At 40.6% G+C, this 16995-nt stretch overlaps 1 protein-coding gene across 1 annotated transcript in view; it reads right to left on the bottom strand.

The window, feature by feature from the left end:
• ZDHHC17 (zDHHC palmitoyltransferase 17) overlaps nt 1-16995 on the bottom strand; it is a 189731-nt gene that overhangs the window by 21760 nt on the left and 150976 nt on the right. The window lies entirely within an intron of this gene.

The raw sequence follows: 16995 nt of genomic DNA, 5'->3' as shown, positions 1-16995 counted from the left end.
AGGGAGAGAGAGTGAGAGCACAGGGCAGAGGGAGAAAGAGAATTTCCAGAAGGCTCCACACCCAGCACGGAGACTGATGTCAGGCTCGATTTCGGAACTGAAATCAAGAGTGAGATGCTTAATCAACTGAGCCACCCAGGCACCACTTGTTTACTTTTGATTTACGAAAATTCAAGTGAAAGTAGGAAAATGGTACAATAAGCTCCCATTACCAAGTGCATTAATTACCAACTCATGGCCAAACTTACGTCATTTAAACCACCCATCTTCCCTTAGCCAAATTATTTTGAAGCAAATTACAGACATGTTAAGAGGTGGGGACTTCTTTTTTTTTTTAATATATATATTTTTAAATTTATTTATGATAGTCATATAGAGGGAGAGAGAGAGGCAGAGACACAGGCAGAGGGAGAAGCAGGCTCCATGCACCTGGAGCCTGACGTGGGATTCGATCCCGGGTCTCCAGGATCACGCCCTGGGCCAAAGGCAGGCTCCAAACCGCTGCGCCACCCAGGGATCCCGAGGTGGGGACTTCTAAAATATTATTTCCATGCCATCACTACACATAAAGATCACTGATAATTTTTAGTATTGTTAAATAACCAACCAATGTTCAGATTTCCCCCAATTGCAGGGAAAAAAACAATTAAAATTAAACAATTTAATTAACAATTAATAAACAATTAAAAACAAAAAAACAAAACAGTTGCTGCTTGAACTGGACGCCAAGTGAGGAGGTTCATACATTGTTTTTGTTTGATATTTATTGTCTCTTTTCATCTATAGTTTCCCCTTTTTCCCTTGTAATTCATGTGTCAAAGAAACCAGATTGTTTGTCCTATAGAGTTTCTCACATTCCGAAATTTGATGAATAAATCCCCGTGGTGCCTTTTTATATATTCCTCTCTTCCTTCTATTCACTATAAATTAGTTAGATCTAAAGCTTGCTTTGATAAAACTTTGATTTTTTTGGACAAAAATATTTTATAGGTGGTGCTGTAGATTTCCAGTAGGAGCCACCTAATTTTTTATTGCCTCTTTGTGAGATTAGCAACAATTGAAGATGATTGCTCACATTCATTATTTCATTAAGTGTTCATATTTGCATTCTAGAGGTTTATAACAAAACCCACAAAGAGAATTGATGCTTCTCAGTGATTAGGGGGCTGGGAATAGTATCTATTACCATCTACTCTCTAACACTTAGGCTAGAGTCAAGAGGGGAAGGAAGAGGAGGCCACACAAGCTTCACCAGCCAGTGTGAAATAGGACTTTTCAAAAATTTCAGGATACGCTAATAAATCTCACATAACAGCAGGATTATGACAACCAAATTTCAAAGTCTAAATTAAAAATAGAGGGATTTAAATGCATGTTCCAGAAAAGTTCTACCATGAAACAGAGTTTCCTAGAATCCAAATATCATTTCCTTTGTGTTCACTACTCAATCACATTTCCTTAGTTTCACTTTAAGGACAAACAATTCATTCCATTTCTATCAATTCTCATTTTCTTCTTTCCATTGCACAGATTCTCCTTCCCTGGTTGACATTCTCCTTGTCATAAATTAAAAAAATCAGTTGGATTCATGTATACACATTCCTGTCAAGAATTTTAAAAAATCACTAAACATGAAAAGTAAAGACCACACTATGAAACAAAAGAAGCATCTATTTTCCTACCCAGGACATCTGCAAGCAGTTAAGGTGTTGTAATAATTCTTTTTCTTTGTGCATCAATTGCTAAGCCACCTGTTAAGATTTCAGTATTACTCACTCCACAATGCAGGCTGAGAATTTACACTAAATGAAGAATTGCTCCCAAGACAAGCTCTTTTAAAAATAAGGCATTGGCTAGACTCATTTCTTATCTAGCAAGCAGCAATGAAAAGAAACCTTTTTATCTCATTTGTTTCATAGGTCTCAATGAAGTCCTACTAAAAGAAAAGATTTATTTTCATATATGCCTAATTGAAGGCAAAAATTCAAATAAGATAATAATCACAATTCTTTAATTGCCCAGGAAATATTAGGGTTAGTATTGGGGAAGGTGGGGTGGCAATTGTGAAAGACAGATTTGACCATCATAAATATGAACACCATATGATGTGCCTAAATTCATAGCTTGGCAGTGAACTTACAATGTGTCACACTTCAAAGAAGCCTAGACATGTTTTCAAGTGCATTTTTTTTTTTTTAGGTTTTAATTTAAATTCCAGTTGGTTGCCATACAGTGTCAAGTGAAATCTTTAACACTTTCAGTTCTATCTCAAGTTCTGTGACTGTTTCTGAAAATGCTTATTTAAAAATGAAAGTCATTGCAGCCTTTTGTTTCAGAAATGGGCATAGAAAATAGTGTCATGAGTGCTCCCTAACCACTGCTTATTCAAGATGGATTTAAGACAACTTCTAAAGACACAAAAAAATGAGAAATGAGAAAAAAAGAAAGCCATAAAAACAAAACAAAAAAAAATAGAAGTGGGAATGAAGCTAGTCCACAAAAGTTACCCCTGCCTACTTCCTAGGAGGCTACTGTCTATGCATGAAGAGATTTTTCTAAGACTCAAGGACTGTATTAAATAAAGCCGAGTAGGATTGACCTCATGTGGGTATTTCTACTGAGGCCTTCACCCTGTCATATCTTTCTCCCATCCTTTCATCTGTCCTGTGACTTTAAAACTTTTAGGTTAAAAATAGGTCTTTAGGGCACCTGGATGACTCAGCGGTTGAGCGTCTGCCTTTGGCTCAGGTCATGATCCCAGGGTCCTGGGTTCGAGTCCCATATCAGGCTGCCACAGGGAGCCTACTTCTCCCTCTGTCTATGTCTCTGCCTCTCCATGGCTTTCATGAATAAATAAAATCTTAAAAAAAATAAAAACAAGTCTTTAAAAACAGCACAAAACAGCCATAATTTGATCAATTTCAAGTCATCAATGCCTTTAGATTCCTTTAGAAATACTTTTCCTAATCCTGAAGCAAGTGCAACTACCAAAGATCATAGTAAGCCCTTTGAACCTTTCTTGGCCCTTTGAAGAGTTTCTAAAAATCAGAGTGTGGATTATTTCAATTATGTTTTCCCTCATTTCAGCATGGAAAATTCTCCATGTCACATTCTGACTTCATGAGTCTTAGAACGAGTACTACCTAAGAGTTGGCTTCAGCAGCTGAAAAGTCATTCGTCCCTACATTCTTTATTTATTCATAAATTTGCCAATTTAACAGATATGTATTGAGTACTATCTATGTCTAGAGGTGGCACTGGGTACAGTGAGGAAGGGTGGGCCAAGACATGTTCTGTCTTTAAGAGCGAAGCAAACCAAAGGCCTAATCTCAATCTCTTTCCTCCCTGAAGTTTGGCATTGCCTTTTGACACAGCCTATACCAGTGAGATATAAAAAACAACAATAAACTCTGCTCAGATTTCTGGAAAATCTTTCTTGATTAAATGAAAGACTTAACTAGAGCAGAGACTTTGGCTCTGCAAAGAGTGAGCTGCTGAACCAATGCCAACAGCTGGTTTCTTTCATCTTAACATTTTGCAGATAAGAAAAACAACCTCCATTTAAGCACCTCGAGTCAAATTTTTCTGTTACTTGCAGCCAAAAGCATTCCTAACTAAATCAATGAATTTACAGTCAATTTGAAAAATTAGACACAGTTAACCATAAAAGACAAAAAGAAGAAAATGCTATTATACAGGCTTCAACCGAATATTATTGGCTTTAAGGAATAAACATCATTTTTATTTAGGAAGTAATTAAGGAAGAAGAGATGGAAGAAAAATGGGGAGAAAGGGAGGAAAAGTTGAAGGTTTTTGCTGTTACATGTATTTGTTTCAGCAAAACTGCTTTAGAAGTGATTTGAGACAAAGCCACCTTTTCAAAGCTCAGACAATGGAATGGTCATCCCTGCAGGACCAGGTAATGTGGCCCTGGGGTAAGGACACTGGGGGGAGAGAGCAATAAGGAAGAACTAGTATTTGTGGACAGAGTTGGGGTAGCTGAACTATGAATTATGATTTGAGGGAGAAGATAATTTTTTTTAAAGATTTTGAGAGCGAGCACATGAGCAGGGTTGGGGGGCAGAGGGAGAGGGAGAAGTAGACTCCCCGTTAAGCAGGGAGCCCCATGTGGGGCTCATCCCAGGACCCCTGGATCATGATCTGAGCCAAAGGCAGATGCTTAACCGACTGAGCCACCCAGGTGCCCGAGAATTTTTAAGAGGTTTTGATAAATGTTGAAAAATAAGATTACCCCTTTATTTGTTTCCTTTCTTTTTTTAGACACTTCAGTAGTGATTTGTATTGTTTCTTAGGATTTTTGAAGTAGATATATGTTCCATTGAATAAAATACTGTACAAAGTGGAAACTTCAGGTAATTTAAGAAGGGCTGGAGTATTCAAGTTTCACATGCATTTTTATATTGCATCATTACATCCTACTTTACATCCTACTTTAAGAAAGAGCTATTATTTTTTAAAACATAAGGAACTGAGGTTCAAGAGACTAAAGCATTTGCCTCATCTTTTATTTTTAGAAAGCTGTATAGTAAAAACTGAATAAACCTTGCCCATATCCAACATCCTTTCTCTTTCTACTATCCTATGTGGCCTGGAAAAAAAGGGAAGTGGAGAAAAATAGGAAAGATACAAACAGGGCTGAGAAAAAAAAAATTTCTTAAACAGGAATTTCCCTGAAAATTCATAATATGTAACTAGAAGCCATAAGAAGGTTTTGTTGCTCTGTGTAACGTAAGGCAAAAACAAAAACAAACCAACTAGTTTTTTTTGTTAGATGAAAGGTAGCTGTTCTTCTGACTCTCTGGGTGACCTTGGAGCATGAACTTAACATCTCTGGGTCTTAGTTGTCTCATCTGTAAGAGGAGCTACTCCGAGGATTCAATGAAATAATGCATATGAAGTATTTAGCCACAGTGCCTGCCGTGTTGTAAGCTGCAAAACTGTTAGCTGTTGCTACCGTCCTGATTGTGCCAATTTTTTCTCTTTCCCTGCCTCAATCCATGCTCGACTGTAAGTGAGAATGTGTTGTTCCATTCCTTTTCTGTTCTTTAAGACCATGGGTTTCCAAGAGGTCCAAAAATAGAAAAAAAAAAAAAAAAAAAAGAGAAAGAGAGAAAGAAAAAGAAACAAGAGGTGCCTACAGGCAACGGAAAGAAGTCGCCTCAGAAGGAACAGTGTGCAACGTGAATGCTCCTGGGCCACCCCCGAGGTCAGCAGGCCTCTTCTCCAGGGCCAATAAGCATATTCGCGCCCCTTACATGCAGTAAGGCTTCAGGAGGGCCAAGCAGCCTGTCTTCCGTGGCGGAAAGGGGCATTTTCACGCAGGGAGACTTACAGCAACACCAGAAGGTCACAAAGGAAGGGGCCTCCCACTCTCTATGAAAGATGACATTGGATCATTTACTCCTTTACTTGATGTTTAAACACACTCAATTTTTTTAAAAAAACTTATGGACTGCCATGATTCCCTTTTTTTTTTTTTTTTGCATGCTGCTACACCTGAAACATTTCCCTAAAAATGTCTGAGCTGCATTTCCTCAAAGTATCTAAAGATACTTTTTTCCTTAACTTCTTCCTGCCTCAACTTGCAACACTGGTGAATAAGCCCTATTTTGCAATTGATGCTTACCGCGTGAGCAGAGCTGTAGTTGATTGTTTCTAGACTTGAACGACCAGACCAAGAAGGCCCACCGAGGCAGGGGAGGCCCTGAAGGCAGGGCCCAGCTTGGTCTATCCAGGCCGGGCTGAGGGCCCTCGGGGGGGGGCCCCCCCTCCATGGGGCACGTGGGAGATGCAAAGCCCCCCGTGAACAAGAACAGGCTGCTGGACGGAGCGCCCCGCTCCAGGTAGGATGGGGGGGCCTCAGGCAGGAGCAGGTGGCCACGCTGGCCGGCCCCGTGGGGCTCCACTTCTCACCATGGCAGCCTCTCAAGGAAGGCTCTTTCTCACTCTCGGCTCCCACCAGCCCACGAAGTGTGGACACAGCAGTTTATTTATTTATTTTTTTTAATTTTTTAATTTATTTATGATAGTCACAGAGAGAGAGAGAGGCAGAGACACAGGCAGAGGGAGAAGCAGGCTCCATGTCCAGGATCGCGCCCTGGGCCAAAGGCAGGCGCCAAACCGCTGCGCCACCCAGGGATCCCGACACAGCAGTTTATTAATGGAGAAGTACTTCAGATTGCAGGTGGGGTCCCAGAGCTGGGGAGGGCCCGGGAAGGCTGACTGGGTCCAGGCCTGGCCTCCCCTGGGTGCCGCCCAGTGGTGGGGGACAGAGGCAGAGCTGGGAAGACTGACTGCAAAGGAAAGGAAGACGGGGAGGCCTTAGAGAAGGCCCAAGACTAGAAGGCGGAGGGGGGTGGCTGCTATCCTCACTGGGAGGCCTTCTCATAGCACCTGTGACTCAGAGCCCTACTGGTGGGCCCCCTGCCCCCCGGGGCTGGACCCCCTCCCGTGTGTGATTGGCTACTAGGGATAGGAAAGAAACACCCAGATTGGAGGGAAGCTCAGTCCATCCTCTGGGAGTCCTACATCCTTTGGTAACAGGGAATCAAATCCTCCAAGATTTGCAACCCAGGCAAGTGAGAGCTTAGGGGACACACAGGTGTCAAAGTTAAAAAAAAAAAAAGAAAAGAAAAGCAAACGGTAAAGCAGAGAAGGGAGATAAGAAGCATTAGGGGGTGGAGGGGGGCTGTCATTTTAGATGAGGTGACCAGGGAAGGCTTACTAAGGGGCTTTTGGGAAAAGAACGTGAAGAAAGGAGCCTTGGAGATTCTGAAAGAAGAGTGGGCAGGAGGGAGGAGGAGGCAGCCTCATGGCCCCGGAGGAGGGGCAGGGAAGGTGTAGCCGTGGAGCTGTGGGGGCCCGAGAGAAGGGCTGGAACACGGCGAAGCCCGAGAGGCAACACAATCACAACCACTTTGTAGCACATGCAGTAGGTTTGGGCTTTCACTCTGGGTAAGAGGAGAAGCCACCAGAAAGGGGTGAGCAGAGGAGGGACTCAGACCAGACAGACGCCAAGAAGGATGGAAACAGGAAGACTAGGCAGGAATGTAGTGCAGTAATCCAGCAGGAGAGATGCTGGCTCGATTAATCAACATCTCTGTGTGTCTTTCTTCTCCTCTGTCAGGGGTCCTAGTAGGGCTCGCTGGTTTGGGATCGTTTGATGGCGCATTAAGAGATGTAAAGCCCTTGTGACGGCGCCTGGCATATGCCAAATACTCGAGTAATACTTATTACATGACCCTGAATCTGTCAATTAGCCCCACGTTATGGATACGTGGAAATGAAGCTCCGAGAACTTAAATGATTTGCATAAAGTCGCAATACCTTGAATGTGTTAAGAACCTGAACGTGGGACTCAGGCCTGTGTGCTTTATGGTGTGACAATTTTGTGGCTACTTTCAGGGAATAACCAACTCAAGCTCATTCTAGCTTCTAGGGCTTGCTCTGAGGCTGCTCATCGGATTCCCCGACCACCCAGCAAACCCTGGGCCGCGGAACAAGGAGGCCTGACGGGGAGAGGTTCAGAGCAAGGGTCCCTCCTCGGAGAGCGGCCTACTCTGAGAATTTAGAGAGCATAGCCCTAAGATACTTTAGAAAGAAGATAAAACACCCAAACAAAAGAGAAATGTAAAAAGAAGATGAAACACACGGCATGTAGGAAAAACAAAAGAAGAAAAAGTAAAGAAAGAGATGAAATCCTAGGAGGAAATTTTATCTTCTTCAAAATTCTGTTCAGGGCTCTCCCTGCGTTGCTTTCCATGTCCTGCTGTTTTCTTGAATGTCTTTGCTGTTGACCTGTTCCAGATTTTCCACAGCTCTCGTTAGCACCAATACCATGCTGATGGCCGATAATGTCGAGAAACTATTACAGGGCAAAAGAAATACAGGAGGAAGTACACCTGTGATTACGGCCAACGGAAGAGTCGATCATTGTCCTCGGGAGCCAGTTAAGAATGTAGAGTGATTTCTCCTTGGGAGGGGGAATTCCTTTTTTTTTTTATTGTCTTTTTTTTTTTTTTTTTTTTTTTTTTGGAGTTCAATTTGCCAACATGTAGCAGAACACCCAGTGCTCATCCCATCAAGTGCCCCCCTCAGTGACCGTTACCCAGTCACCCCCACCCCCGCCCACCTCCCCTTCCACCACCCCTTGTTCGTTTCCCAGAGTTAGGAGTCTCTCATGTTCTGTCTCCCTTTCTGATATTTCCCACTCGTTTTTTCTCCTTTCCCCTTTATTCCCTTTCACTATTTTTTATATTCCCCAAATGAATGAGACCATATAATGTTTGTCCTTCTCCGACTGACTTACTTCACTCAGCATCATACCCTCCAGGTCCATCCACGTCGAAGCAAATGGTGGGTATTTGTCGTTTCTAATGGCTGAGGAATATTCCATTGTATACAGAGACCACAGCTTCCTTATCCATCATCTTTTGATGGACACCGAGGCTCCTTCCACAGTCTGGTTATTGTGGACATTGCTGCTAGAAACATCGGGGTGCAGGGGTCCCGGCGTGTCACTGCATCTGTATCTTTGGGGTAAATCCCCAGCAGTGCAATTGCTGGATCGTAGGGCAGGTCTATTTTTAACTCTTTGAGAAACCTCCACACAGGTTTTCAGGGGGATTCCTGTTAATATTTTACCAGGAACAGGAGACATTCTTTTCCTTTCAAATTGGTCTTCCCTCAAAGGAAAGAGGGTTCTGATTTTTTTTTTCTTGCGGTGGTCTTTAAAAAAAAACAAAAACAGCTAGACTAATTATTCTTAATATAAATGAGCCATCCTCATGCTGTGAAATATAACAACAGAAGTTTGTAATTTCTGCCAGCACCTACGGTATAGTGTCCTCACCCATGAGTGTTCACTCTCCTCTTCATTAGAGAGCTTAATGGATGCTTATATTCATTAACAAAGGTAATCCTGGCTTAATTAGCATCCAAATTTATATGTCCTCTCGTAGAGATAAGCCCTTGGAAATTAATAAAAGTGTCTTCTAATTTATGCAAATCACCATAATCAGATTTGTCGTTAATTTTATGTGCATTAAGTTTCTATTAGGAAAATGAAGAGGGCTTGGCCAAGGCCAGAACACACACAAATCCAAGCCAGACAAAGAAAACCTCATTCCTAATAAAAATGTGTGGAGTAGGGGTTCTGCATACAGGGATAAGACCTTTTATTAATTTGATAGCATATGAAACTAACAAGGCCATTTTCAAGTTATTTCATTTCTTCTCCAGTTAAATTGAATCTGAAAGATAGAGTCAGACACCTGGGGATGGTAAAAATGTCAAAGGATAAGCTGGAAAGCAAAACCAGCATTAGTATGGGCAAGATCATTTCAGTTGCACCGAGAAAATTAAAATAGGATCATCACCCGCCGAAGAATCTCGACGCCTAAAATAGTACAAGAATCATAGTAACTGGCATTTAATCATTTTGCCTTCATCCTTAATAGACTATTAGATAATATCTTCCAAATCTTGACCAGTGAGGCAGCAGCCATGTTTTCAAAAAATGATTTGCTTTGGTAAATGTAATTAGGGGATTTGAGCAGGGAGCCCCAAACATCCAGCCCAATTTTAATTTTGGTAACACAGGCAATGGCTCTCCAAGGGCCTTGCTTCTTAGCAGTTACATCTGCTCACCTAATTGACAATGCAGGAGGGATCTGTTGCAATTTGTTTTCTTTGGACTACATCAAAAATTTATAAAACATTCATGGCATGGTGTCAGTGACAGTAGCTATATAAATCCATGCCAGTTATTCTGATGAGAACTTAAAATTTCAAGTACAATATTGCCTTTTTCCATAGTACTCACGGTACACTAGTATCTGTAAATCTAAAACCTATTCCCATTCACCAGTTGGCTAAGCAGGTCCGGGAAATCACATCTGTGCTATACGGGAGCCCCAAGTGGACTAAGTTAGAATGAGCAGGCAAGAGGAGGAAAATACACTTTGTTCGTTGAGCCTGATGATAACTAGCAACCATTCTGTCTTGTTTTCAAAGAATATCAAGTATCTAAGAATTACTAAAAACAAAATATTCTCATTTTCTTTTCACCTTGACCAGGAGCTTGTATTAATTTGACAACCTACTCTACCAAGTCTGAAAAATAATTAAATTTAGTTAGATAATATTTAAGATAATTTGCACATGTAAATGTTAACTTTTCTATCCTCTGATACGGTCGTCTTATATTTTTAAAACCAGAACAAAGATAATTAAGTGGCATTTAATTTAAAGCACATAGGTAGAAAATCTTACTTCTCTGAACTGTAATGAAAGAAATCAGGAAAATTATTTCAACCAAATCCAATCAATATTCCCTAGGACCATTTCACTAAGCAGCTCCCAGAAGTGTCATTTACACCATTAGTTATGAAAAGGCACCCCTTTGAGTTACGTGGTGTACAGCCTGTGCAGTCCTAGATGGTGGCTCAGAACTCCCCCAGGAAACTTCGGCCAGAATGCAGACTCATGAACCAATTCCGGAGCCTCCACTCCACATTGTGCAAGCCAAAAGCTTCACTCAGAGACTACCTGACACTATAAAGTCAAGTTAGTCATCTGTTTCTTTTCACCAGATATGATCTCACCCAGTTCCCATCTAGGAGTAGGAATAATAAGTGAAAGTAATGCGTGTACCCATTAAAGTTTGAAAAACTATTTGTTAAGCACTCTGTTATTTTAGTTAATCCTCATGATAAATCTATGTAATATCATCACCATCTCTGTGGGATCATTCGGTTAATAAATTAGAATATAGATTTAAATCCAGATCTATCGAATCCCAAAGTATATGCTATTCCCCTTCCGTGATTTTACCAGGCTGCTCTTGTAAAAGCAGGCTTTGGTAAATGACTCCGGAAAAACTCCCCAAAACTTGATGATGGATTGTCAATGTGGAAGAGTTTCATGGTATTGTGTAGAGTTTCTAGGAAAATGTGATGCAGTTAATAAGAAGTAGAAGGCAAATCCCCCGAGGGCGATAATCACAAAGGTTAGAATGAACTGAATGCAAGCGACCCGGCACCGAGAATTAGAGGGGTGCTAGAACTATGCAAAGTGATGCGGACAAGGATATGCTGAGTCTGGAATGTGAGAAAATACAGATTGAAGGCATAAGCTATTACACGAATCCATGACCAAGAGGAAGTAGACAGACCAAGACTAAAATAATAACAGAGGTTCAGGGGCAATAAAAATGCGATTGAATATGTACATTAAGAACACTGCCTGGAAAAAAAAAAAAGAACACTGCCTGGCTAAAAGAAAATAAATGGAAATAGGATTTCACAGGGTCTACGAAGATCATTCTGGAGAAATCCTGAGCTAACTGAATCAGGACCTACAACCAGAGGAGGCCCCAGAAGAAAAGTTCTGCTTCCTTAACAAGAGTTTGGGCCACAGCTGGATGTGGGGGAAAGGGAAGGAGGATGCTCTGTGTTGTTAAAACTGAGGCATTAAAATTTCTAAGAATTTATGTGAGCAAAAATCCATTCCAATGGGGCAGTGCCAAACAGGAAATGGTTAGGAGCATGCTGCCAACAGGAATGACGGAGAAGACAGAAGATATGGAAGAAAAGAAATTATTTGATTGGCTACAGCTTAAAGCCTTGTTGGCTGCTAGTGATTGGTCATCTCTAGTGTTTTGATTTCATAACCTTGAAGCAATTACAGGCTCAGATTTTTGGTTTGCTTATGTAGGCCGCCGTGGCATTAGGGCCACCTCAGTCTCACAGCCTCCTTGGTTAATTAATTTAACAGCCTTCCCAAATCCCATTGCCTTTCTCCTGGCTCACAGCTGGACTAATTTCCCCCGACTCTCAGGCAGGAACATGTCGCCCGAGTGGTTACATTTGGCCGATGGAAGGAGACTGAATGGAACGGACGAGTGAAAGGAGAGAGGATGAAATGGTTAAGATACATGTATGTCCGAACCAAATTTCTAGAGGTAGGCAGAGCACAGATGGGAAAAGTGTAGGTCCCTAAAGGAGCGTATGGAAGCCAATGTATCAGAAATACACGTTGCACTGGGACCTGAGCAAGAAATAAACTCGTGTGACCATAAGCCACTGAGAATATGGAGTTTCTCTCTCACAACTGGTAGTGTTACCCTAATACAGGCTTCCACACAAGGCTTCTGGCCTAGAGAAAGGCAACGTAGGCTGACAGAGTAGTAAGTGCCTCTGAAACCATTGGATGCTTTAAAAATTGGCCAAGCCCATCAAACAAAGTGAGTTTCAACCCACTCAGTTCCACCAACTCAACTCTCTGAGGAGTCGTTTCTGAGCTAAAAACGAAATCGTGAAAAGCAGCCAGTCACAAGGAGTTGGGGGGAAGGGAAACCCTGCAAGAGCAAAAGCCCTGAGGTGAGAACAAGCTTCGTGTGGTCTGTGGACAGGAAGGAAGCCACTATTGCTGCAGTATGGGGGAGGAGATGGAGGGAGGTGGACATGCCAAGTCATGGAGGCCCCTGTGGGTCATGGTCTGGAGTTGAGCTTTTCTTTTTAAGTGTATCTAAATACAATAGGAAGCAATTAGAAGGTTTTTTTTTTTTAAGATTTTATTTATTTACTCATGAGAGACACAGATTGAGAGAGAGAGAAGCAGAGACACAGGCAGAGGGAGAAGCAGGCCCCATGCAGGGAGCCTGACGCAGGACTTGATCCCGGGTCTCCAGGATCACGCCCTGAGCTGTAGGCGGCGCTAAACCACTGAGCCACCCGGGCTGCCCAGAAGGTTTTTTTAAAAAAAAATAATCTATATATTATACTTAGCATAACAGGATTTAGTTTAGTTGTATATGGTTTGATGCATTAAGGGTCTCTACAGCAAAATTAAGTTGTGCTTTGAACTGAATGAATGAATGAAGACAAGGAAATCTCTCTGATTTTAAGGGGCAGCAGAGAGAAGATCAAGATGGAAAACTCACACACACACACACACACACACACTCACTCTCTTTTATCTTAGGTGGCAGCAATTTTGAACTTGATGTCTCCAGGGGACGGCATAACAACCCTACAGCAGCCTTTGAAGACATTTGCCATATTTGTCAATGCCTGTATTGTTCCCTGTATTATTAAAACAACGACAACTCACTAGTCAGATATTGGAAGTACGTTCTATGGGGAATTTGCTCCTAGACTTTCTCAAAGTTACCCTGCAATTTGTTTCAAATCATCATTCTTTCCATTGGAGTGTTATTTTTTTATTATTTTTTTATATTATTTTTTAAATTCAGAAGCCCTGAAGTTTGTGTGGATGGATGAGAAATACCACAGTGTATTTCAAATCGCAAATTGGAAAAACAAGGTACCTGAGTGCAACAGAAAAGTCTATTAGTGCCACTCTCCTTTCTAACCAGTCAAACGATCTTGAATGCCAAGGCTATAAGCTTCCCACGATGGCTCTCGGGGTCTGTTTTCTGCAGCATTCCTCCCTGTACGAGAAAACTGTGATGCAGACATTCATACCCCAACTTATGATCCTGAATTACTAGCGCACCTGCCGAAATTCGCTTATCAGCTTATTCAGGGATAATCTGAGCTGGGGATGTTTGGTTCAATGTTCTTCATTGTTTTGTTTAACCTGTAGACCTAATGCTTGCATTAAAACTTGAATCAACAGCTATTTCTCCTCCTGTGCAATTAAAACTATGGTGAATAATCAAGTTGGCCTCCGTCATCTTATATTTATTTAGCTTCATAAAGTTCTGTCATTATGAGGTGATGGGAAAGATTTCTCTAATTTGCATGTACGTGTAAATGAGTGAGTGTGCACTCCGTTAAGATACCTTAACATCCAAATCTCTTGAAATGATACTAGTGACTAACTGTTTGATAAACCTATTTCCCAGAGACACCAAGCAGCAGTAAGACCCAGCTAGCAGCAACAGAGTCTCCTTGTGTGCCAATGCCTGTCCCCCTGGACTTGGTGGCTTTGTGTCAAAAAGCAAATTCGGCAGCACAGACCATCCACCTATAGCACCTCTCTAGGGAGCCTGGAAATTTGGCTTACTGCCAGCAGCACCAGACCAAGAAAACAGGGGTGGGTGTCAGACCATCCAGAGCACTGAGGATGACGTGCTAGGGTTACATGTCTACACATGCATGTTTACACATGCAAAACATTTAAATGTGGTTTGTGCATTTGAACTATGATTTTACCAGCAGCCCTGTTGTCTGCAGCCCAACACACAGGAGATAGGATTTTCACCAGAATGTCCTTGCTATACATTTTCCTAGGACTAGCCAAGGTCTGAGAGAGAGGTGACTCAACCCCTATCAGGAAAGGGGCACCATGCCACTCTACACCAATTTTCCAACAGTAGGATGGATCTATTAATCCATGTTGAAGGACAGGCTCTCCTAAGAACCTCTAAAATGTAGGTTTTTAAAGGAAAACTTATAAAACCACAAGATTCTTTAAAGTATGCCCCAGTAAATATCCTGGAATACATTCTCCTTTTTGTCCTTTCCCAGGAAGAGTGAAACTCTGGGTGCCTGGGTGGCACAGGTGGTTGGGCCACCGGACTCTTGGTTTCCACATGGTCATGATCTTGGGGTGGTGAGGTCAAGCCCCGCGTGGGCTCCATGCTCAGCACAGATCTGCTTGGGATTCTCTCTCCCTCTCCCTCTGCCTCTGTGCTGTCCCCCGTGCACATTGGCACATATGTGCTCTTCTCTCTTTATCGCTCTCTCTCTCTCTCTAATAAGTAAATAAATAAATCTTTTAAAAAGGAATGAAACTTAAACTTCTTTCAAATTTTTTCAATATTTGTCATTTTTCCTATTTTGTTCTCTTCAGAATTAAATCACCTACAAGAAATATATACTTTAACTCAATTTCTACAGCAATTTACCAAAGAAAAGTACAAAACCAATGATCTGAAAAGACGGTTATGCTTCCAAGATATTTATCCTTAATATAATTTATATTTCCTGCAAAAATATATTTGGTACCTATTGCTGCCTTTGGAAACATAATTTGATTAATTTAAAGGCTTTGAAAAATGAGTCTGGAAGTCTTGATTATTAATTACACCTATCACAAAGTAATTCTAATAATTTATTAACTATCGAAGTTAGCCCAAAATGAGTTCCAAGAGAAATTGGGTAAAACTACATGGGAAATTACTATTCTGTATAAACTGTATAAACTAGATAAATCATCTGTAGGTTATGTACAGGCCCCAATAAATTATACCAAGAAAACAGTGAAGAAAATAATGTAACTCATCACTTTCAACATGTGATTTTGATTTTCATGTTTTAATCTAAGGGAGATGATAAACAAGAAATCTTTTAAAAACTACACTGGGCTTTCATGTAAGTACTTCTAATAATTTATCCTATTGAGGGAATGTAGTTTTTTATGTAAGTTCCTAAAAACTCTCTTCATGTGAATAAAAATAAATTCGTGAATAAAATTTTCCAAGATGAAAGATATAACCTTTTATTCAAACATTTGAGTTTTCTAATTTTCTAATTAAGAAAATTAAGCCTGATTCCATTTGCTAATTTTAAAGACTTGTTTTAAAACCTATTTAAAATGATGCCTAAATTTTTATAGGGAAAATTAAAGATATTTTGAGTGATGGTTTTCTTCTTTTATCAAAACAAAACAACAGAACACCAAAGTTTCATACTATGGTAACAAAATACTTTACCCATACTATTCATATGCTATAGAATTTCATATTGAGGGGCACCTGGGTGGCTCAGTGGTTGAGCGTCTGCCCTTGGCTCAGGTCATGATCCCGGGATCCTGGGATCGAGTCCCACACATCAGGCTCTCTGCTGGGAGCCTGCTTCTCCCTCTGCCTATGTCTCTGCCTCTCTGTGTCTCTCAGCAATTAAAAAAAAAAAAATCTAAAAAAATTTCATATTGAAAAAATTGCTGTAGTGACACAGACAATGCAAAGCAGTGCTATGGACATGCTTCCTACAGATCAAATATCATCAGGATTCATTGTGAAAAAATATCTATAAGTTTTGCTTGTCTGCACATTCATTGAATGATTAAAAGTGCCGATCATAGAGAAGAAGGAAAGCATAGATTATGTAAAGTGATGAATAATAAGGTTCTGAAGTGACAATTAGATTTTAAGCATTCCAAGTCTAAGGTTTGCTGTGAAGATAAAGAAGTGAATTGGTCTTGTCCATTATAAGGTCTCTAAATGTTGATTATTTTCTGACAACAAAATGTACAGGATTCTTAGGAGGACTCTACCTTAGCCCCCACTCTTCCCCCACTCCTATCCCCCCACTCAACCTTTAAAATACTCCATTACTAAAATAAAATAAAATAATAAAATAAAATACTCCATTACTGCTGCACAAGTCAACGTTGATTTTGCTTCACACTGGACTCTTTTTCTGATTGTAATAGAATTACCAAATAAAAAGCTTTCCTCACCACTTTAACTAGTGTCCGGCTTTGTTTGACAATAATAACAATGCACATCTTTTTATGTGCTTATTGGCCATTCACACATCTTTTTTGAAGTGCCTGTTAAGATCTCAGTCATTTGTTATTGCTTTACTATTAAGTGGTGAAATTCTTCACACATTCTGAATATAAATCATTTTTAACATACATATACACCACATATATTATGTGTGTATAGATGCGTAAGATATATACATAGTATTATATATATATATATATAATATCTGTCATCTGTGGCATGACTTTCATTTTCTTCATGGTGTCTTTGTCAGAGCAAAAGTTTTTAATTTTGATGAAATTTAATTTATACGTTTTTCTCTTATGATTTCCTATTAGGATTCTCCAGATAAATAGAACAGGGTGTGTGTGGAGAGAGAGATATAGATACGAATAGACACATCTAATCAACAGGATAGATGTATAGACATAAATACATGGAACCAACAGGATGTGTCCCATTGGTTCTATATATCCACATGTGCACCCATCTTGTCGGCTCTATATTTTCTA

Source organism: Canis lupus, chromosome 13 (assembly GCF_048164855.1).
Source record: "Canis lupus baileyi chromosome 13, mCanLup2.hap1, whole genome shotgun sequence".
In the NCBI taxonomy this organism is placed as follows: Eukaryota; Metazoa; Chordata; class Mammalia; order Carnivora; family Canidae; genus Canis; species Canis lupus.
Note: the sequence above shows the minus strand (reverse complement) of the source record. Positions and strands in the feature narration are given on the sequence as shown.